The sequence below is a fragment of the Cygnus atratus genome, chromosome 3 (assembly GCF_013377495.2).
Source record: "Cygnus atratus isolate AKBS03 ecotype Queensland, Australia chromosome 3, CAtr_DNAZoo_HiC_assembly, whole genome shotgun sequence".
In the NCBI taxonomy this organism is placed as follows: Eukaryota; Metazoa; Chordata; class Aves; order Anseriformes; family Anatidae; genus Cygnus; species Cygnus atratus.
The window spans coordinates 95868164-95893304 of NC_066364.1; the positions used below are offsets into that span (position 1 = coordinate 95868164).

Below are 25141 nucleotides of genomic sequence, written 5' to 3' on the forward strand. Positions count from 1 at the left end.
ATAGCTAGTCATTTTAACACTGGAATTACACTTAAATGTGTGTCCACCTATACTGTATATAAATTGAATAAACAGTATGTAATTTGCTTCAAAAACACTGCTATCTTGAAGATAATAGAATGTGATTAGAATTTATCTCCTTCTGGCTATTTTCCCATTGAAGACTTACAGCTTCAGCTGGTAACTCTAACCTGCAAGAACTGTAAAATGTTGTGGTTTTGCCAAGTAGGACAGGGCTTAAATTACACTGCAGAGTAAATCAGCCAAAACACTACTAGCTTATATGCATAGCTCAATCTTTAGGGATTTTTAGGATCATCCACAACAGGAAGCAAGCAGGTTATTGTTGATCTTAGACCATAATTTGAATATAGGAAAATATATTAGATAATTCAGCTGTACGTATCTCCAGAGACATTAAAATAGAGAAGTTCTGAAACTGCAGTATTAGAAATTTAACTAGACAATAAATCTAAGGATGTGGGGACTGTCAAATGTCTTTTAATTGCCCTGTTCTTGTTTTAACATAAGAATGATCACAAAATATGCATATTTAATTAAAATTTCGGTTAGATCTGATACCAAAAGCAACACTGGAGATCTTGATTTGCAACTGAGTGTTCATTTTTCTCCAAGACATTGCTCAGGAAACCAGCCTCTTCTTTATTGAAGTTTCATATTTTACAAGCAAATCTGAGTGTTTTTAAACTATATTTACAATTTCCTAAACATATACGCTGTCCTAATGGGAAAATAAACACATGATATTATTGTGAGTCAAAGAGTCTGCTACTTGTTTAATATCTTGTTTTAGACTTCCCATAACTAGATATAAACGTCACAAGAAAAATGCAACTTTCATTAAACAAATTGCAAAATAGTCATCCCCAAGAACCCACTAGGGTACGTTTGTAATCAAATAACTTAACTCTCCACATTACTAATGCATATTTCTGGCTTTCTTACTTTTCCTAAAAGGAAACTGCTCACTACTAAAATATAGCTTTTAATTTGTGGAGGGTAAAAATTTAGTACTTAATAAGCATACTTACCAAAGACTTTTAAAAAATTAATAGAAACCAAATAAATCTTGGCTATTAAAAAAACATATCTGACACACAGGTTGAGTTATACCAGCCAGCACAAGTACACAGTAAGATTCCAGATGTGCTATTTTCCTGTACACTGACAGCTATCAAACCCACCCCTGCAATAAAAAAGTCATGAAATGGGTTTTTAATCAGGTCTAGATTTCCATTAGCCCGTGAGGACTGATGTCTGTGTGTTGTGGTTTTTATTCTTTACAGCACGTGCCATTGCTCTTAATATGTGGGGAACACATATTAAGTCTAAACCTTTTTTGAGTAACCTCCTGAAATGGATTTTTTCATATCTAAATTGAAGCCAAATAAACATTATTAACAGCTGTATTTTTACAAAGTATGTGAAGGAGGGGTTAAACTCAGGATTGTTCAATTAACATTTCCCAGGCAGCACATAAGATCAGCATGTCCGATGGATGGACAATGTGAAAAAAAAAGCACACTCTGAAGTATGAAAAAATGTCAAGGGAATTCAAATAACATGACGACTTTCCATACAAATAAAATAAAACCCAAACTTTCCCTTTGCAAGACATTCAGAGTCTGACATTGCATTAATTCATATCTTCCTGGAAACTGTTAGATAGATATCAGTTTCTTCTTATACATTTATTGTAAACATTGGTACAAGATGTTCTGATTGTTTCCAGGAAAATACTATTAGTTACAGTTGTACAGAATCAATTTCATATAAAATCATACAGCACAGCTACAGAGAAAAAGAAATCTGTAGGCATCTAGTGTAATGAACAAACCACTGTGGTTTATATCCATTGCAAAACTTTAGCAGAACAGTTGGCACCAGCAAAAATATTGCAAATTAAAGATATTAGAAGAAGCTGTTTAGGAAAAAACATTTAACCACAGTTAAAGGCTAACAGAAAAATTTAAATGATTGCTATTGTTTGTGTTCTAATAGGATGTAATTGACCTCAATCACATAAATAAAACAATCATGCAGACCAATATTTGGACTCATTAAAAAGCTGTCATATTTCATTAATTTGACTAGATGTCTAGAATTTGACATCTCATATCTTTGCAGTGCAAAGATCATTTACAATTACTGTCAAAATAATACCTTACTTCATGAAAAAAAAAAAAGGTGACAAGTAATGTGAAGTTTGTAAAGCTGCCTGCTTTCCTGGTACCCCAGTCTAAATGTAAATATCCGGTCCTCCAAAAAGCGAAAACAAAATGTAAAGGAAAAACCTTACTTAAAATTTCACTGTATGACTCAATAGCAAAGCTGAAACTGCCCCTCAGCAACTGCAATACGAGCTTTATTTTTGATGTGGCTACAAAGAAATGTGTTGGTTCAGTAACTTTAAAGAGCAGGGTTTCTATTTTGCCACATTAAATCACATTAAATCAATTGTTCTTTTTTTTTTCTTCTTTTTTTTTTTTTTTTTCCCCTCTTCTTCTTCCTTATGGCCTGGCCTGGCCTGTGCCCTGCCATCACCAGGCCACCTCAGCAGGCCGGGCAGGAAGGGCAGGGCCTACACCGCTGCCCAGGCACTATGCTCCTCACCCTGCGCAAGCAAATTTAAGCAGGTTTCCAGCTGAGATTAAGGAAGTGGCTTCCTTCAAAACCAAGGCAGGCAGATCCCCACCTCATGGAAATTACCCTTGGAGTGCCGCAGAGAGCAACAACTTAACCTGGTTGAAAAACCCTCCAAGGGGACCTGCTCACTCCTCATTATGCTTCTAGGCCCACTCATGGCAAAAGCCACTACTGAATAACACAAAGTTATACAGGTACATTTTCCCTGGGGGAAAAATATATATATATGGAAAGGGATTATGTTTTGCTCAGCAAGTTTCCATCAAAATTTAACTTTTTTTTTTCCAGTTTGTCCCCTCTGAAGCATAAAAGAAGTAAAGTGAGTGCAAAACCCCCCTGTGAATATCAAATATGAAGCATAATTCTCTATCCCCATAGGCAGGTGGGTCACCACTGCCCTACGCTTTGTGCCGAGACAAGCAAATGCAGAGAAACAGCAACACTAGCCTTGCTTTTGTAGGTGGGAGGGCTTCCAGCCCAGGGCACAATGCCTGGAGCCCTAGCATGCTCCCTGTGCGGAGCCCTCTCCAAGCTTGGAGGAGTCAGCCTTTCATCTCCCCCCTCATGGACCCCCTTGCCACACTCCAACCCAATTTCACATCAACATACATGACAGTACTTCTATTCACAACACGGGATGGGATTCCTTCAAGTTTTCATCCACAGCAATGTTGTTGGTTTAGTCTTAGTCAGATCTATATGACTGAGTGTTTCTATTAAGTGATGGAATACCCTAGAAATACTTATGACATCCACCCTAATACCAAATGAGTTCATGATGATTTACGTTTATTAGAGAAAAGAATATCAAAAGAATTATTAATAGTGCTACCACAGAGCTTTGGAAATGGTTGACAGCCCAAGCTCAGAAACTGAGGAAGTGGATTTGGAGTCTGCAGAGAAGAATATGAGGTTTCACTTTTGGTAAATAGCAGCCTGTACAAATACTAAATCAAACAACCACTTCATTAATCTTTCTGTGATTGGGGGTGGGGGGTGGGGATTTTTAAGGTTTTTCTAATAAAAGTCATATAAGCCTACTTTGAAATACATTAAAATCAATGTTAATATCTGTGCATAGTTCTTACAGAGTCTGAGATAAGTTCTTTCCATTTTCTAACCTTTCTATTTATTTCCTTTGCTTGCAAAGCTAACCTGATTATTGTCTTATTGTCTGGTTTAAATAAACCAGAACTAACAAAATAAGAGGAATCAAAACTAGACTAAAACTTAGAGCATGCTCTGAAGGAACATTTTGCTTTGGAAAATTAAAAAAATATATATTTAAAAACAGAGAAATGTGAAAATATCAAACCATTGAAACACAGCCAAGTTAAGGTTCTCCTGGGCATTTTATACCACTTGGCAAATGTATGTTAACAGTAAGGATGATGAACCGCAAGCCTGAACTGCATAAACTGCATACAGCTATTCCTTAAACCCAATATATCATATTGCAAAAAAATATGTATTTTTTATACTAAAGATAAATCTCCCCTTTCATGATCCCTGATAAGAAAAGTACACCAGAAGATGAGTGATGGGAACATCATGTAGTTGGCACAAGCTTTCTTGTGGAGATGAAAAGCAAAGATTCCCGACCCTCTCACAACCACACAGACTGGACAAGTTATCTATGGAGAGAAGCACTACAGAAATGGTGCACCTTAGCCCAAATAAGATCTGAATTACTGTGCCAAGGCCTTGATGTCTTCACAGATTATTATAGCCAACACAGGTTCATGAGGGGAGACCTCATGGTGGCCTGCAGCTTCCTCACAAGGGGGAGCAGAGGGGCAGGTACTGATCTATCCTCTCTGGTGACAGCAACAAGACCCAAGAGAATGAAGTTGCAACAGGGGAGATTCAGGCTGGATGTTAGGAAAAGGTTCTTCACTGAGGGTGATCACTGAGGTTCCCCAGGGAAGCGCTCACAACACCGAGCCTGCTGGAGTTCAAGAAGCACAATGCTCTCAGACATAGGTTTTGATTTTTAGATAGTTCTGTGTAAAGCCAGGAGTTGGACTCAATGAGCCTCTTGGGTGCCTTCCAAATAGGGATATTCTGTGATTCTGTGATCAGTCAGATGGATATCAGCAAGCATTTTTGGAAGAACAAGAGTCTGAGGATATACAGTAAAACAGATCAAAAAAAAATACATGCATAGCATTACTAGACCTTGGGTCCCACAGAGTCAATTACACTGACATTATCTTTAGAACAGGACAGACTAAATCTGTTTAGACTACACTCTCTTCCATATGCATCTCAAGAACTACCAGCCATGAAAACCCCTCTCTGGCTGCTCTTCTTGCCTTCATCAAGTTGTCTTTTGGCCAATGTAGTAATGGTACGATGAGGTCCTGCCCCCTTGGACTACAGAGCACCTCCCATCAAGTATGTGGCTCGTCAGTAAGATTGGCCTCTTTTCTCCCACACTTACATTGTGAATCTGAACAAACTAATACGTTGCCAGGGGAAACAAAAAACAACAACAGAACACCAAAAAAACCTCCAAGCCCACACCCAAAGTACCAAATTATACAAATACCGATGCTTTTCCATACTGACATCGAGCAGTACAGACCAAGACCATCAGCTTTTCTATCCAGCAAAGACTCTGAGGCTGCCAGAGGAGAGCTGCCGCTTGGAAAGCATTTGTAGAAAACAACACCTGAAGCAAATCAAGGAGCGCTGTCTCAGCCATCCATTGTGATGGATCTATCTTTCTGAAAATCTTCCCTTGTACTTTGGTATTGAATTTTTCTGACACTCACCTGATTTTTATGCTTTGTTTACAGAAAAGTAGCATTACCAATAGTGTGCTGTGCTTGAGAGAAGAAGGGATGCAAGCGTGCACCTGCTTTTATGTTTTGCAAAGAGGTTTAAGATGAAGCTGATTGTGGAGGCACTGTAAAAATTAACACACTATGGCTAAGTCAGAGCAAAAGGAAAACAGGCTGCCTAGATACTGAACTTTCAATTTAAACCACAAAGGTAGACGGCAAGCACTAATTCAGGAACAGGTGGCTTTTTGCTCATAATATTTTATGGCTTTCATTGCTTTACAGTGGAATGAGCTAACCCACAGCTCCCCTCTTGACCTACCCAACATCCTCAAGTTTAGTGAAAAACAGGTGTTTGGTATCTTGGCTTTCCCTGAGCTCTCCCACAATCCAGCAACTCTTTAGTTGTCTACAACTCTTACTTTCACTTGTTGGAAGGCAAATAATGGAACGTGTATAAAGCAACAGGTACACACTCAGCAACTAAAAACTTAACCCACAAAAGTAGTATTCATCTTTTATATCCTGTGTAGGTAAAAATGCAATAAAAGAACATCAATTCAGAAATTCAGAAAATTCTCATGGAAACTTCTTATAATTGGACAGTATGATAAGCCTGCAGCTGTCAGGAATCTCTTAGTAATAAGTGCTGGGTTTCCCCTTTCCCGGTACCAGGCCAGAGCTAAAACCTTAAATACAAACTTGCAGACAGTAATTTGGACATGAATATTGCAGCTGGCAAGTCCTTGCATTTCATGTCCCTGAAGTTTTATGTATATATTAGACAGTGCCTTCTATTGACACAATTAATATTTATATTGGCTCTTCTAGGAGCTTGATGAGTCTTTTGCTGCAAGACAATGCCGTGCAATGAGAAAAACGCAGTTAAAATGAATGGAGTAGTCTCGTGAAAGCTAAAGCAGTTAAGGGAAAAAAGAAAAAGAAAAAAAAAAAAGGAAACAGGAATTTGATAGAAAATCCTAGCAGGTAGGTCATAATACAGAGCAAGAGTCATATAGAGTGACACTCTTCTCTCAGCTGCCAGAGTTTCCATTTTCTTACACGGTGAAAGAATGCACAGGGAGCACTCACTTTATAGCTTTACCTGCTAAATCAATACGGAAGAATAATCTTTTCTGAACAGTATTTTTTATTTGGTATCTTTGGAAAAGTCAGTTGTTCATTATTTAAAATAAATAAATACATAAATAAATCCAAAGATAGATTAATAGACCGCTAGGTAGAGAAGTTGTGAAATCCATATACTGCTCACCAAGGCAATTCGAATACTTAAGATGCATATTCCATATGGATAAAGTTACACAAATTCAAGTTGATACTTATTAGGAACTAAATAGGAGTTATTCATCTGAAGTACCTATGGCTTCTGCATTTGATAAACATGGCTGCAGAAAGAGATGCCTACTATTATATGAGACTGGTATTTTGTTTAAAGCATTTTTCCTGGACTTACTGTTTTTAAACTGAATGCACTACGTGATCCAAGAAAAAGGAAAAATATCTGCCTTCTTGTGTTAGATCAGTCCATGGGGATCTTTAATTTACTTTTTTTCCAACCTTAAACATTCAAGAATAATGGAAGGGCAAGCTAAGTAATATTAAAAAACCTCAAACAAAATAAAAGCTGAAAAATGTATATACATAAAACAGATCTGTGAAGCTGAAGTGAAATATTTCAGATTAACTGGCTAGTTGATTAATGAAGCCAGAAGGAAAAAGTCCAGATCAACCTTAACATTGTGCGTGTGTGCGTGCAGGCGCGTGTATGTGTGTATGTTTCATGGAGTTCAAGTAACTGATATTTATACACTCTGATTTCTTTTGCCCTCATCAGTAGCCTACATCTTGCCTAGAATTAGTTTAGAATTAATTTGTTTTTCTCACAGTAAGTTTCAGAGTTGATGCTTCAATATTTAATTTTCTGTTTGATTTTTTTTCCTGTTTTTCAAATTGTTTTGCCAAAGCATTTAAATGACAGTTACAAGTCATACAATCAAATGCTTAGGGAAAAACGTGTTAATTGAAATTCAGTCTGAAAACATTAGAGGTCATCAGAATAACTATGACATGAGTCTCACTAAATACCATGTATGAGAAATGTAAACATAATGTTTGTTTCAGATGTAGCAGAGCTATAATGTGTACCAGAGTAAAGGAACCCACTTTGTAAAAGCAAGTCATAGAATAAAAATGGACACTTCCATCACTATGCCAAAGATAAGTGTGTGCATACTTACGTCTGCATTTACACATTGGCACATGTGGGACTGGAAGTTGGGGAACAATGTGAATAACAACACTGCGAGGTTTGGTTTTGAAAGCCTGTTTTTGGCAGTGCACATTTGTGTGCTCAGTTGTGGTTAAACGTGTGGCCAGAAATAAGTGAATGGGTTGATCTGTGCATCCTTGAGAAGGAAAATTGTGCGTGGAAACTGATGCCTCAGACTGAGACTCAGAAGAGCTTGTGGAAGGAGGGGTGCGGGTGTCTCAAAGCATCCCATGGGCACCAAAAGGTTTCCCAGGGAACCTGCAATGGTAAGCAAAAATGCAAAGCATTACCTAATTTGTTCATATTTTTGGTGTAGAAATGCTGAAAGACTTTTGGGTCAGACAATGCACAAATGCTTGTGACAAGAAGCAGGGGACAGGAAAAAAAGCCTGGAAGAAAAATAAAGGGAGAGTGCAGGACAAGTGGTAATTTTAAAAATTTGCTAGTAAAATGTTTTAGAAAGTCTTGTCTTCTACTTCACCTTTTGATTAAATATTTATTTACTAGTTGCACCAATGGGGGTTTAAACTAGGTATTAAGAATTTCTTCACAGACAGGGTGACCAAGAGTTGGGACAGGTTGCCCGGGGAAGCGATGGTGTCCCCACACCTGGAGATATTTAAGAGATGTGTGGACATGGCACTAATGGACATGGTTTGGTGATAGGACTTGCTGAATCAGGTCAATGGTTGGATTTGGTGATCCTGAAGGTTTTTCCAAACCTAAATGATTGATTCTGTTATTCTATTATTTTAGAGTCTCTGAAAACAAATATGAGAGAGGGAGTGGACATACTGTACAGATGCACTCCTGGGGAATCTTCTGGATGTAAACCACAGGGCAAAATGGAAACATTTGCATGAGATGTCAGCAACTGTATAAACAATGATCTATGGAAGCTATGTACTGCTCAACAAGGTGTATCTGACTTTTATAATACATAACCCATTATGGGTAAGGATTGATATCTTGATTCTTTAGATTCATATTTGAAGTCTTTCTAGATATTTCTACCACACAGAACAAACCCACTCTGCAACTTAGAAGAGCTTTATGAGGCAGAGGAGTTGAAAGTTAACAGCTTCATTTTCTGGTACCAATCTAATAAAAATGCCTGGTTTTAAAATATGTCCATCTTAAAGCCACAAATCAAACATTATAGTATATTTCCTACAAATATTTGTAATTATCATGAGGTAGTACAGAAGCCTTAAGAATGCAAAACAAAAAGAGCTCCTGAAATAAAGCCTATTGACATTACCTCATACTTCATCACTACATACACAATAGTACAATACGCAGATAACTTCTTGTACATGTACAAACTCAAAAGGCCTGATGTGTATAGGAGAATAAATAAATCCAGAAAACTGATGTCTGAGAAATCAAACCACTTAAACGAGTCTTTCAAATCAATCTACCCAAAGACATTTTTCTGTCATTAAGGGTATATGCAAAAAAAGCTTTTCTGGAACTACTGTAGCTGAACCAACCACTGCCTAAGCACTATTCTTTTTTTTTTTCTTTTTCTTTTTTTTTTTCTTTTAATGACCTCCTGATCGTTATACAATCTTGACTAATTTCTGCAATTAGAGAGGCTCATTTTCAGAGACTGAGATGCTAATGTTCTTGAATTAGTTTTTATGGTTCGGAGCTTTTAATTTGAGATTTAAAAACCATCATAGCTCACAAAACCAAATAAAGTGCACCTAATGAAATTCACAGAAGTGAAGTGCTCACAGAACATTTCTCACTAGCTTTCCTGGATGATTTATTGACAGCTGGTTGTAAAAACAATTTTATTAAAGGTCATAATGTTTGGCTAAAAAAAAAAAAATAAAGTTTAATTTATGGTGTAATTAGCCGTCCTGCAATAGGCATGATGCCAGACCCATCACTTACGAACTTTGGCTTTGAAATAAGCATTTGGTGGTTTTAATTATATCTTTGAGAACATGTTCAAAGGCAAGACCCCAGTGATGTGGTGTTACTTTCTCTCTATAGCCACTTTATTGCCGTTATAATGGCCACGGTAATAGATTTACTTGTACTGATGGATATGTAGTGATTGTAGAGCAGGACCCAAGAGGAGCATGGTTGGGACATGCAAGAGGCGGCAGGAGCAGGAGGCAGCCAAGCCCAGTGCTCCCTAGAGGAAGTCATTTGGGATCTGCTTTGTGTCTGAGCCTGCTCCTAGGAGCCGGGATAGTCTGAGATGTGCAAGAATGGCTGGGCTGTCTGAGTAGTTATAGTTTTTTAAGATATCCTTGAAATGTTGTCTTTGCCCTGTCTGCTCAATGGCAGAAAGCCAAACAGGAGCCCTGGTCCCCCTTCTCTAGGGGAGCACTGTTGCTCCTCTGGAAAGCAAGCTCTAGCACCAAGATATGGCTTGTGCATTTTCTTATAATTCCCCATTTTATTCTTCAGTTCTCAGCTTTATATTGCTGTGAGTTTTGTTGTTGTTCTATTGTTGTTGTTTTCCTGATTCATGAAATTTAATTTGTGGCAAAAAAAATTATTTCAGATTAAGGGAAATAGTTTGTCATCTGCCTCCAGAAAACTCTGCAGCCTTTCCCAGATTAGATCAGAGTTAGACCGTTGGACAAGAATAGAGCCATGAATACTGACCAAAGTACTCACAGACAAGGTGTTAATCAGCAATTATCAGCTTGAGCCCTGAATTTTTATTTCCAATCCTTTTCACCTTGTTTTGCAGTTATTGTCATGAAGGCTTCTAAGATCATAAATTGCAGTGATAGACGGCTCCAATACCAACGAAAAGCTCCCAAATCCCTCCCAATTTAATGAGAGTTCCTAATCTGAACTTCAAAAAGTCAGAAGAGTCATCACTGGCTTTTCTTTTACCAAAATCTGTAGTAGGCATTGCAAAGCTAGAAAACAGAGGAAACATCTTGGAGAAGAGTCCCTGTAAGGACAGTTCCTGTGACAAGTGTAAGAGGCCCAGATCCTGCAGTGCCAGGTTAACCTTTCCATCCTCCGAACCGTTCCACCCACTGCATACCCTCCACGGCATGTGCTGTCAGGAAATGTTTTAATCAAATGAAAGACACAAAAACCTTCTGTACTTAAAAAAAATAATAAAGTTTACAAATCTAACACTTAAAAATCTAAAAGAGGCATACTTGCTTTTGACCAAAATCATTGTACTAGGTATCAGTCCAAATCAGCCATTTGGTCTTGCTTTGTCACCCAAAACCCTTTCAAAAACTGAACAACATGTCCAGCCACATCTCCGTCAATTTTAAGTGAGGCCCAACAGAAAGGAAGCTCGAAAAGCAAACAGTTTTGCTGCAGAAACTCTCCCAAGAGGGATTTCAATTATTTCCCAGTGGGAGTCTCAAACTGGGCATGCAAAGCCAGAAGAATCAAAAATGTTAAGATAAATCCAGCATTAATTCCACTTCTTGACTAAAACACTGTTGAAAAGAAAAAAGGCTCACAGCTGTGGGGCACCTGAAATCTAACACAGAGCTGTCCAATCCAATTAACATTTTTCCCACTTGTGACTACATTTGAATTCACCATGCAAAACATCTCAGAAAGCTTTAGTAATCAAATCAATATAAACACTGAAGTATGGCCTAAAATTTGTTAATGGTGAATACACACCCATGGAGTTTCAAGGGCGAGTTGCATTGTGTGTGAACATCCTGTCCCAGGACTAGAAGCATTTGGCAGAACAAAGCAACAGCGTGTAAAATTTTGTTTTCAAGAAGCCAAAATCACCCCTGCCAGGCCCTGCCAAACTCAATTCTGGAAGTTTTGGTGGCACTGCTTAATATCTCCTTGGAGAAAATGCCTCAAGGAGGCATTAGTGTTGGGCATTAATGAGCGAGATGACTGTCCCCAGGGATTTGAGGTTACCATTAAGCATGTAAAGCTGTGTCTAGACATAGCTGAAGCCAAAGCAAAAGGTAAACACATCCCTTTCTCTTTTGAAAAGGTTTCTTTGTGTTTTTCCCAACTCACTCAACCATCATTCTCTTTCTGTTGCTCTATTTTCTAAGACACGTCATCACTTACAAGACATGAGCAGGGCCAGGAAATATGAAATTGTTCAAGAAAAGTAGTTTTTCTCTGTGCCATAGAAAGCGTGAGGCTCAGGCTGGGGAAAAGCAGCAGAGCATTTGAGTAACTTCTCATTAAAGCTCTTCTCTGCCCTTTCATAGAAAGTCTGTGATCACCAATTAATTCTTTTTATTTTGCTTTTACTAAAATAATGTGATATGGGTTTGCAGAATCTCAGGAGAACATGGGACAGCCCTTGTAATTTAATCTGAGAAAGACACATACTTCATCAAAAGAGCAGTTGGTTTCAATGATCTACTGAGAGTCCCAAAGGTTTCTTTTTCTAATTTTTGAATACAATTATTAAATATTATTTGGCAGCATTGTGCTTTTTCTGGCTCAGCTTCTTCAAAACGAAAGTTTTATAATTAATTTTGTTTCAGTCTAGTTGAATGATCTAGAGCTAATTCCAATACAGTTAAATCCTTTCATTGCCCAAAGTCTTCTCCTCTTCCTCCCCAGTTTTCAACTTTCCCCCTCCCCACCCTCCACACGTGGGTCAGGTATAGTTCTGCAAGGGCTCAGAATGTTCTTCTTCTATTGACAAAAAAGAGATTCCTCAACCTGTCATGGATTGAAGACCATAGTGAGCGTAACTCTTTTATCTTTTATATATATATATATATATATATATATATATATATATATTGCATCACTTTCCAATTTTAAAGGCTAACTGACATGTGATACATAGCCTAAAAATTATTACAAAATTAAATCAAATGAAATGAACACACATAGTACACTAAATTTAATTAGGAATCAGCTAATCAAGAAAATGGTATTAATTAAGATATTTCCTATGGAGCCAAGGGATATTCAGAGGTAATCAAATATTACAAAAACTGTTCCCTAAATTAAATAATTCCCCATGTCCAAGACTTCCAAATAAATAACCACCAGTTCTGCTGCTTGCAGGCATTTAATTTTCCTAGTGTTTAGCAGTCTCAGCAATGTCACCACAGTTTGTTGCAGAGACATTTGCAAGCCTGGCACCTCAGGGCCCAAGATTAGACCACAGTATTAGAAGTCAAGAAAGTTAAGTCCTTTGCTGTGTGTTGTTTAATTACTGAGTGCTAACGCTGCATGCTGAGCACTACTTGGTATTTGGTTTTGCATAATGTATTAACATTATATATTCATATGACATTTCTCCTGGAAAGAGTCCAGCAGAGGGCAACAAAGATGATACGGGGCCTGGAGCATCTTCCCTATGAGGAAAGGCTGAGAGACCTGGGTCTGTTCAGCCTTGAGAAGAGAAGACTGAGAGGCGATCTTATCAATGTTTTCCTTAAGTGTGGGAGACATGGATTTGGCCAGCCTCTTTTCAGTGGCTTGTGGGGACAGGACAAGGGGCAATGGCCACAAGATACAGCACAGGAAGTTCCGCACCAACATGCAAAAGAACTTCTTCACAGTGAGGGTGACGGAGCACTGGAACCGGCTGCACAGGGAGGTTGTGGAGTCTCCTACTCCGGAGATATTCAAGGCCCGTCTGGATGCCTACGTGGGCAACCTGCTCTAGGGAACCTGCTTTGTCAGGGGGGTTGGACCCAATGATCTCTTGAGGTCCCTTCCAACCCCTACAATTCTGTGATTCCATGACATACTAACATTAATATCACCCTACTGCACATTTCAGATAAGGCTCACTGCAATTAGAACAGGTAGCATTAAACACTCATTAAGCCCTAAAATACAATGCTGAAGGAGGTAGCAATAAGGACAAAGTTTGGAGATCTTGCTTTACCAAAATACGTTGCAAATAATCTTCATTTCTACACCAAGAAAACAGTTTTCTTTCACACACTTATGCTGATTCTGTCACCTTCCCTGTATCTAGAGAGCTGCAGAAAACAAACCTAAAAGCACACTAACTCTATGAAAACAAGATAGCTATTTTTAACTGCACACTCTGCCACACTAAGAAATGTTATATTTGTTCCCAGCATTAAAGGCTGAATTACAGTGACAAATGTATTGCTAACTGCACAGTTTATTTTGCAGGACCATAAGAAATCGAGGGGTCTAAAAAAGTGTGCAGTAAGAAATCAGTTAACCTGACAAATACTGATGGTTCAGACCCTTATTTTTTAGAATTCGTTTAACTCAGAGCTCTTCCAGAAATTTTGTTGGAGACAACAAAAAAAACGAATGGGCTTTAGGGCAAAATATTAAAATCTGGCTAGTTAAAATTAGGCAAATTCATGTATATTCAGATTTCTAAATAGGCTGACACAGTTTCAGATCCAGGAAGCACCAGCTCCCAGCACAGAGACCAAGCATTTCTGACTTAGTGCTGCACCCTATACCCAACATGTTCATCCACCACATTGACATGTTAGCTGAATTTTCTGACCTACCCACCCCACCCGACCTTTCCGACTCAGCCAGCCCTACCTTGTTTGAAGCAGAGGAAACAAGCCTTGACTGTTCCTCCTCTTCATTTAGAAGCCTATTGCTCAGCTAGAGATAAGTTTTCTAGCTCAGCTACTCCTACCTAACTTTTTGTGTGTGTGTGTGCAAACATCTGAACTGCATCCAAGCTATTCCGCAAATGTCCTCCTCCCTCCTTGCCTGACTCCCTACAAACAGCTTTTTTCTATCATCGTCCTTCAGCCAAAGGCCATCTGCACGCAAGCCACTGTGTGCCCTCCCCAAATGCTCTCCAGCACTTCTTCAAGCTGCCCCTGCCTACGCAAAACTGAGTGCCTGAATGTGGTGGACAAAGGGATGCCCCAAGTCTAGGAGACCTAAATAAGGTCATCCCCAGTGCCAAAAGTACTATGAGAACAGGTGCCAAGCCCAATTTTAGATTTGACCTTTAAGCGTCCATTAATTCCCATAGCACAGGTAAGTTTTATGATGAAGAGCTGTCATTTAGGGCATAGACTTCATTCCACATCAACAGGGAAGAAGCTATCAGAGAGCAGCTATTTTCAGAGGCAGAGCTGGAGTGGGCTCAAGCACACGATCCAGCAGCACAAGATCCTGTTTCCCCAGAGCATTGAGCTGTTCCCCTGCCACAGGCTGACACATCTATTTCAGTTTTGCACCAGCTTTAAACAGTCAGCATTTCTAAATTCAGTGTAATCCCATTTCCTGAAGAACTGTTGCAGCTGAAAGGGGGAATTCTTTAGAATTCAGATCCCAATTTGCTACTGATTGAGCAAATAACTAACAGGTGCCTCATCTCCAAGCTCCATACTGCAAGTCTGTTTCTCTTAAAAGAAGTAGGTGCTTCTACCCAAAATGCCCTAATTGTAATACTCTATCACTGACTCGAGAAAAGAAGAGAAACAATTGTTAAAACAGTAGTTCCAACTATAAACTGCCGACAGCTGTCACCCACACTTAACCAGGTAGAGTTACAGCATTGTTCTCTTTTAAAACAAGTTTTCATTTCAGTGAACCACAGTGAGACGATTAGCATATAAATCAGCTTTCTCCAAAATGGAGAACAAATCTACAGTAGCCATTGGAGCGGCAATACTGAATGGAAATAAGAAAATATCCACAAGGCACACTCTTCCCCTGATATATTCGTGTAACTCCTATTAGCAGTGAAAGCTACAAAACCTATTTTCTTAAAATGTTTGATCTCAAGAAATCTCATTAGAAACCTGAAACATTCTTAATGCAGACAGCCTTCAAAGACAAGGTCGATTGGTGTCTATGAACTGGTAGTTGTGTGCTTCCTTATGGATAAGCATGTGTCAGTCAAGTCTATTCTTTAATCCATAAAGCTGAAGTGTCATAAAATCAGTGACATAAACAGTATGAGGAAACATTTCTTCCTTTTCTAAAGGGGGATAGATAAGATCAAAATATTTTACATTAACTTACTGATTTCATCAAAATGGAAAAAAATAATACAACTGAACATATTTTAATATTTTTTTCCTAAAGAAAATTCTGATACTGGTTCTTCATTTCAGCCTAGTATGAACTAAATACAGTTATCACTCCAGTCTGAAATAATATCTTTTAATCAGCCCTATCCATTACTTCTACTATATTTAATATTTTTGTCTTTTACTAGTAGCAGTTACTCTTAGCTTCAATCCCATCGGCAAAAACAAGATTACAGCACATTTGCTAAAAATACCATATGTCTTTTGTCTGATTACATTTTTTTTCCTTCTAAAATATGCTGTGCATCTTTTGTAAACAGTCCTTGAATACTTCGTGACAAATGGTAGTGCAGTAACAGAGAGTATCGTTATTCATGTTTATCAATGCCATGTACACTAGGCAAGTAGCGAAACTCAGTTTTACACACTACTTTACAGTGAGCACCTATGTGCTATTCCATTATCTTACCTTGTATGATGCTAGGTTACTATTGTTGTGGAAGAATAGAAGAGAGTCAGGTTCTCTTCTGCACCCTGCCACAGCCCAGAGGGAACCTTCTCCAAAGACCCCTAAAGTCAGCAGTGGTGTCATTTTGATAGGCTCTCTTCCTGCCTTCTGGTTTGTTTTTTACTATTTATTTTACTATTTGTTTTTACTATTTATCTTCCCTAATTGGGGTTAAATTAACTAATGTTTGTTGAGCACACTGAAGTTTTCAGTGAAGTATTAATATTTACAGAGCATTCTCTTCTTGGTTTGTAGAAGTTGTTTTTGGAATTCCTTTTGTTTTTCTGTTTGGCTCTTGTTCTCTGGGAAAACTGTCTGACTAGTTCAAACCTCCAGTGGAACAAGAGGGGAAACTCAGCTTTTTCCATATCAGTTGTTTGTGTTCAATTTCTTTATGAAACATCTAAAACATATTTACATTTACCAACTGTGAGAAGTAGAAATGAATCTTCAAGCCGTGTTCTATCCCTTACAAACTTGGTCTGTGTGAAAACCACATTAACAACAGTTCCTTCCTGTATGTCTGCTTGCCAGATGGAAATTTATCTTTAAAATCTGTACAGTAGTGTGATATTACTGACATGTTATTTCTGTGCAACGTTGTCTGTGCTGTGGAGTTCTCTTGGAGAAGAATAATCAATCCATTTTAAACTCAAGATATAATTGCCCATTAATATCCCCTGATACTGAGAGCCTTTAATCATGGCTAAATATAAAATAACTCATACTGAAGTTTGTTTTTTCTTTGTTAATAGAGCAAATAAAAAACATTGCAAGCCACTAGGCTGATGCAGTTCCCTTAGAAAGACTATTGTATTCATACACTTGTTTGAAGACACTATTTTAAATTACTCGTTTAGGAGAATTAGTTCAACTATTTCATTTTAATTACATCATATTATATTAAGACTTAGGTAGATTACTTAGTCATTGAAAAAATACTTCATAATATGCAGTATTTCAAAATAAGTAGTTTCTCGGAAGAGCATTTTTTAATTTTTCACAGTCACTTTCACCAGAACACCCGGTAAGACTAATCATGGATTCCCTATCAGAATAATCACTTTCTGCCTTGCCTTTCCCACTACCCAGTGCTTAATGAGGTCACAAGAACTTTACCCTTTTTTGTATCAGTGAAGGCACTCCTGATTTGCTCTAACATGAGAGCATCTATCAGAGTTATTTCTCCTGTGGAATACTCACATCACAAAAAACAGCTCAGCTAACACTCTGGCAGTCTTCTTATACTGATGACCAAGCCCAAGGGAGAATATTTTTTCTTCTGTTTTGGCTTTGCTACAAGAAATCCATCCCATCAAGTAGCGCACCAACAACAGAGCGAAAAAGATTGAAGATTGCCATCAACTTCACTGAACAAGCATTGGGCAGAACCACAAATTTCACCTCCTAACAAAATGTTTTGTATGGCTGCTTAAATATCTGAGGAGAAAGCCACTAGCTCTGGGATTAAGCCCAGATATTTTTTCATTTCTCCCTGCTGGCGATGTAGTGCTCATTTGACATGATGACACCTGGTACTAAAGGAGTGGCTTCAAAGGACGCACTTATTCATCCAAAGTAGCAGAGACTCAAACATCATCAGTGTATTTGAACTCTCGCAAAGGCCTGAAATATTTTAACTAATGAGTTAATAAACAATATTCAGTAGCAAGAGGGGTTTTGAGAGAAAAAAGGTTGTGATTTCCTCTTAATTGGGTCTCACTGCTGACATAAATCTTCTCTAATATGCAGCCTGGCTTCTACGTGCAACAGGACCTCAGCCTCTCCATTCCTCCATGTTTGAATGGGACCAGAGTTTACCCTGGCCTAAATCTTTTCTAATAATCTTCTCTGGTGGCTCAAATTTCTAGCTCAACTAACAAAGAGAGTTTTATTTTATTGCTTTGTCTTTGAACCTTGAAGCCTTTACATATTTCTTCGGATGAGGTGAGAAGGGGTAAAAGGAGCAGTGTTCTTACCTACAAAGATTTCCTCTGGAAAGACGGGAAAGAATGAAGGGAAAACAGCATTGATTAGAGTAGCTAATGTGCTGATTCCTGAAATTTATCGTGCCAGCTGTGTCAAGAGTACGTTTCACTGCATTTAAGCACAGGAACCATCCCAAACCAAGTACGGGGAGAAACCCTGCACTGCCTTTGTGCGCCTCTTGCTTTTATACTTCTGCTACTTATCTGCTGCAAGGAGAAGCAGTGAACAGGACCTCAGGACTAAAGAAAAAACAAAAAGATTAAAAAAAAAATGAGAATATGCAAATGCTTCCAAAACCAAGCTGAAAGAATGACAAACTATGAACCCTAGTGCCTTTGAGGGATGAATTATGTCCATGCCTTGACTTCAACACACAAACTATCTACACAGCTCAAGGGCTCGCTATCTCACCTATCTCAGGAGATCTACTGTCTCTCTTCCCAGCATAGCTTTTCCCTAATTCAATAAAGCCGTGCTGTCTGGCTGCCCTCTCTCAGGATGTGTTGCTGAACATTTTTCCATCCCTCCCCTCTTCCCTCCAAACCCGGCTGTTCCACAGGGCAAAGGGCAGGAAAGCACATGGGCTGGGCCATGTTTGAGATACAGCATTGCAGCTAAAGGAGATGTAAAAGGGGAAAAAGCATTCTGCAAAGTTGCAGATTAATCCCAAACTTTCCCCAAACAACTTTCCTCTGGCATCATTCTGTGCTACGAAAGAACACAATAATCAGGCAGAAAGAAGGCTTTCTCGTGCAAGTTAAAGGCAGAGACTTGTAATAGAAAGCAGGTTAGAAATTTAACTACAGAATCATTATTGTACTTCCATAGTGCACAAACCACAGCGTTCAAGTTTCATATAAACTGCATGAGTTTCCCATCACATATGCCAGTAGGCAAGCTTTATGAAAAGCATTTTCCCGTGCACTTATCAATGCTGCTCTTCTTATTATGCCAGTCACGGACTCTTTGTTTAAAGGGCACAGTAGGCATCTTCCTCTGGTTTTATTTTTACTCTTCTGGTGCCCTCCAGATTAATGAGGACTGAGCCCCTGCTCCTGCTGCTGTCAGACCTCTCCTTCATTTTTTTGCTGACAGCCAAACCTTCCCTTCCTCCTTTCCATTTGATGTAGAATTTATATCGGCCACATGGGAAAAGGAGGAGCAGCTTCAACCACTGGCTTTAATCTCCACGTGAAAGGCAAGGCAACGATGGGGCAACAAGGAGCATTGAAGTCTTCAGTGTAAACGTTGTTGCTCATTACAAGCTCCCTCTCTAGGGATAAGAAAAAAATCTTCAAAGGGGAACTGCACCAGTCTCACACACGCCGGCGTTCCCTCTCACACACACACGCCTTTCACATCTCATACATGTGGTTTCCACGCAGGAAACAATTACTGTAATTAATAGACCCAAATAACCCCACTGTTCATTTAAAAATGCACTTTAAATTGACAGAAGCATGAAAAAACTGGCTGGGTGCTTGGGTCTCATTACCCATGTGGACTAAAAACCTGGTTGTGTACATAGACTGTCAGCTCTGTATTTTTCCAGACCTATCACATCAAATTCAACTCCAGCACAAAATGAAATATGCCCAGTTTGAGTGTTCTCTAGGAGGTACTCAGACGCCATTGCTTCTTCCCGCAACACCTAGGAGCTATTTTGTCTGCCCTGAAATAAATGTGATGGACACTGGTGGGAGGGGGTCTTTTGTGCCTTGGGAGGTGGTGGCTGACATTTCCTACAGAAGATTAAATTAAGGATTCTCATTTACCCAGCTGGGAGCATTTACATTTGCTTAAATTACTGTTTCTCAAAAAAGCATCAACATACGCTATAATTTTTACTGTGTTTACGTAGCTCTGATTTGGCCACATCAGACACGAGAACACGATTTTGTCTTAATTACCTTCAGTAAGAAACATGGCATGATCATGTCAGGGAATTGATAACTAATATTTCTACTGGTTACAATCGCTTCCCTCCCACACACTACCTGGCCACAGAGGCTGCCATATCCCTCATGCTTACACCATTCACCGCCAAGCCCAGCAGGTCTCTTTGTGTGTGACCACAAGTCTGCAAAGCCACGAACTGCCTTTGGGCAGGAAGGTGGCCTCCTGCCACGCTCCACATCCAGGCAAGCTGCAGTGGGAGGGAAGAGGCTTATGAAGGAGCAGCATCTGACTGCGCAGCTGTGGAAGCAGGAGGGAGCAAAGGCTTCCCAGGGCCCCCAGTGCTGAGCATCCTCCTCCTCCCATGGGCCCTGTCCAGCCCCCAGCCCCTCCACGCTCTGGGGGGACAAAGGAGGCCAAACTTGTCGCTGAGGTTAAAGGCCCTCGCCCTTGCACAGAAGGCTCTCTGGAGCAGGTCTGGTTTGTTGCGAGCCTGAGATACGGTGACGCTTGCCTGGCTGGAATAAAACAGCAATGTATTCTTTTCACCTCGTTTCTTTTCTGTACCCGTGCTGAGGAAACCCAGGCCATTTCAGCTGGTACAACAGTTTGATGTGTTGTTCAGTTCACATATCTCACATGAATCATCCATTTAATTTTGCGCTCTTACTTTAGCTTTTCAAAATAAAGAATTTGGGGTGGGTTTTTTTTTGTTTTTTTTGTTTTTTTTTTAAAGGCCCCTGGGAAGAATATGTTAAATTTGACTTCTGGTATTTGTCTTTCATATGTTTCAGTGAAATTAGTTAGATCTGGAAAATGTTGCCCTTTACCTGGTAATTCAGGAAACCAAAGAAACTAATACATTTATCAAATGAGCAGAAATGGCCCTCTGGGTTTCAACAAAGTTTCCTTTTGTTGTATATACTAAATTCCAGTTAATCAATTTTCTACACATCATAATGTTTAGAACAAAGGTTGAAATGACAATGAAACTTGATTATTATAGCTCATTGCCTGCAGAAGAGAGAAACATTTTATAGCGTCAATGTACACAGAAATAAATCCAGGAGCTCTTTTTGACAAGAAAGACCACAGTAGTTCAATTCAGACGGTTAAAGGCTTTTGTATTGTTCTAGGGGCCAGGAGCAAGCAACACTTTAAAAATATGTATAACGAAACAAGAGCATAGGAAGGTGAAAAATTATGTTTTAATTGGCATCAAAGTGAAACTACCTCATAACAGAGGTTGACAAAAGAATTAAAGATGTGCCTAATAATCCACACACACTCCAGATGGCATTCCTAAATCTGCCAGTAATTTATGAGTAGAGAAATGCTTTTTCTCTCTCATTCTCACTTGTAATTTGGACACACATAGGGATACCTGATGGCAAAATAGCTCACGTGTTTGTCAGAACAACAGGTGGGGAACAAAAGGCCCTGGATATATTCACTCATTAGGGGATTCTTTCAATCTGCGTCTTTGCTGTGGTTGCTGGGTTTATAAGGGAAGCTTGGGTGCACTCTCTGGAAGCTGAACACTGTTGCTTGCTATGGGAGCATGCACTGTATATCCTGATTTATAACTGGAAAACAGCAGCAGCTTTGCCAACTCAGTATTTTACAACAAGGCTTATGTGGTTGGTGTTTTTTGGTTGGTGCTTTGTTTTGTTTTACCAGCTTCAGCTTCTGGAAGCAAGAGCTGTATTGGGGTTTTGTCTTTATAGCTTTACAGGAATCTACATTTTATCTCATGTAGTAATGAGAAAAACTTGAATATAAGACCCAAACATACCTGAAGGCGTCAGAAGCAAAACAAATAAAAGGGATCAATTACACAACTTCTAGCTTCCTAAGAAAAGTGTTACATGTGTACATTCATATAATCCTACTGAACCCCTTCCTAAAAGCATTATAGCCCTCTGACTAATTTCACCCATATTTAAAGGGTGGGAGCAGGTCTGTGCTCAGCCCCACGAGCTGTATGTCCCATCTACCATTCTTGCCACCAATGACACAAGGCATTCAACCACCTATATATAGGTGGTCGGTGAGGTTAGGGATCATACTGATTGCATCTGATTGCTGAGATCAGTCATAGCTCGTAGGTAAACACCCAGCTTCCTTGTAGATACACCAGATTAAATGGGATGTGTGCACACCCAGCTCTGCACATCTGGAACTGAGTCCCACTCATAGGCCCACATCTCTTAACTATTATATTTCTTTTTGTTGTTGTTGTTGTTGTTTGTTCGTTTTTGCTATTTTTGTGAAAACAGACACTGTGGTAGAGGATATTCTAAAGAGAGAAAAGCTCCTCATAAGGTCTAACCACAGCTTCATGCATTTATATTAGAGAAAGCCACAGCGCTGTCAAGTCTTGTTGCTTGTGAAAGTACAGGTTTTGAAATCTCTTAACTCTGTGTGTGTGAAATCTCACTGTGCTACATGATTTTGACACTCTGTTTCTGGAATATCAGGTCTCCAGAGATGACATAGCCACTTCCACAGGGGATGAGAAAGGTGTGTAAACACCACTAGCAGGGAGTCACAGGCCTGTACCTGCAGAACCCCCTGTGTGACAGATACTACTGCTCTGAAGATGTCAGGGTTAGGAAGAGGAGATGAACTGGTGTGTGGGAACACAGATTGCTTGTGTTCCCCCTGAGAAACAAAGCATCTCCCCTACACCATGCAAACCAGAGAACGCGAGCCCCTAAAGTAAAGTACACTTACTGCCACAACATGTCTGTCCTACAAAGGACTGCATGCACAGCTGAGCTTCATGCTTACTTAGCAGCATAAAACACATATAAGGTACGTATCCATACAAGCCCGGGCTTTCTGCAGCTCCCTGAGCTCAGCAGGAGAAACTCAGGCCCCTCCACATATGTGCAAGCCATGGCCATGAGCCACTGGTGGAGGAATATGGAGGAACTGAACTTCAGTCTGTGAGGATTCCTCTCCTTTTGCAGAATATTCCCACATCACAGCTGAAGTAACAGCTGTGAACAGTTTACAGAACTCAAATGAAGGAAAATTTATTTACTTTGATTTTTTGTTTCTGAGCTGTTGATATTTCAGTGATAAACCTGCCATATATAAATACGTGTAGACATGAACAACCACAATGCTTCTGCAGGCTCATCTATAGGGAGGGGACTGTGTCATTTCACTCCTCACAGAAACTTGGATATAAGTTTCATTTTATTACTAATCCCTGGCATAGAGCTTTATCTTCTTATTTTAGTTTCCCTGACTTTCATATGCAATGCAGCACTACCCACTACCTCCGATGGGAGGCATGTCCGCAGGAATGTGCGGAGCCCACAGAACAAATCCAGGAGCTCTACAGAATAAAAACTTGCACGTATTTTTACCTTAGAGTTTTTCAAGAGACATCACTGAGCAAATTTATAGGATCGTTCAGGAGGAGATCTCCATATACTACAATATATTCATAAATACCTTCAAAAAGATTTTATCCCCTGCTGGGTGAAATACACCTTTTTACCTCTCCTTTCCGTTTGCACAAAACAGGGGAAGGATGACCCTAAACTCCCAAACTAGAATACACAAATAGTCATATTTCACTAGATCCTTGTAAAACCTTTTGAACTCTAAAGGCACTGGAAAAGCATTTCCTTTGGCCCTACCACTGGGAGGTCAATCAGCTTAGCATCTGAAGAAAAGGAGTGTGATTTGAAAATTCACTATAAACCTATGGAAAGTTCATGAAGAAATAGATAAACTTCGGCCCATCTTCAGAGATTACTCCTACCAGACTACAAGGTCTCTCCTTTCCAGCCTGGAATCCCACTTTGGCCTGAGAATATAGGACAGGCATAACCTGTCTGAGGCCACTGACCTCTAAAGCCAGCTGCAGTGCTTCTCCAAAAATAGAAAAAGAATTAGGGGAAAAAAAAAAAAAAAAAGAACCCAGAAAAACTCAGACTGGGACAGCAAAAGGCTTCAGGGAAGGCTGAGTCCATTAATTTAGTATCTGGATAAAAAGCTAAGCTGTTAAACAACAAGACTCAAGGAAATGAGTCAAGTTCAGGAAAAAAAAAAAAAGACGACACAAATGACTTAAGGCAGAAAGCTGAACAGCATAGATAATGCTCACTCTACCAAGATAAACAGTTTCAGTGTCTGTATATGGCTTGGCTTTTTCGAATGAGTGTTGGGTATGAAAGGAAACAGGAGGCAGAGAAAAAGAAAGGACACTGCCTACAGGCACTAAGGAAACACACACAGGAGAGAAGGGAGCTGAGCCTGAGGTATGAATCTTGCTCCGTTTACTCACGTAACACTCTTATTAAGATCCCACACACTTCTCTGAGGAGCGAACGTGACTTCTTGCATGTCCTCAAAAGTGGTGTCCCACTTCAGCTTGAAGAGCTCCTCTGCACAACAGGGTGAGAAGGGGGGAATTTAGCAGGCAGAATTCAGGTAAGACAACTGCCACATGCAGATGCTCAGAAACCTCATCATAAAATCCTCCAGGGTGGAGGAATGTATCAGACAGTGAGATGCATTCCCCTGATCCCCACCCTGCCTAATACTGAGGGCAGACCACTTATTTCCCAGAAAAACACTTACAGTAATATTTTTCACAGATCTATTCCTACAGAACTGGCATTATTTTATGCAGTAATAGATGAGCACCTCACCAGTGATTATATGTTCAATGTGCAATAAAAGTAATGAATAGAGGTCTACAAGTTATCAGTCTCACCAGCATTGCATCTCTGACGTAAATCAGCACAAGCAGTTTCAGCAGTGAATTTAATTCTGGACAATCAAGAGATATGCAATAGTACTCCTGATTCACAAATATAAGCAATGCTTTTGCCCTAAAATATGGGACTAGTAACACAAACTGCAGTAGCCAAGAATAGACTTCTTACAGTGTCTATGTATCTGCAGAGTAAAAGGGAGGAAGGATGAGGTCCATACCTGCACAGTACTCATGTATATATCAGATCTTCTGATCTTACATATCTTCTGATCTTCTTGGACTCGAGCTCCAAGCCTCTTCAAGCAGTATGGTGGTACCACA

The 25141-nt window shown here is 39.4% G+C and overlaps 1 long non-coding RNA gene across 1 annotated transcript in view; it reads right to left on the reverse strand.

Annotated features, from left to right (window-relative positions):
• LOC126913233 (uncharacterized) overlaps window positions 1–24478 on the reverse strand; it is a 35227-nt gene extending 10749 nt beyond the window's left edge. Inside the window, exon 1 of the long non-coding RNA XR_007707969.1 lies at window positions 24386–24478. This is a non-coding gene — a long non-coding RNA (uncharacterized LOC126913233). The remainder of the gene's footprint in view (window positions 1–24385) is intronic.
• Between the last annotated feature and the right edge of the window lie 663 nt (window positions 24479–25141).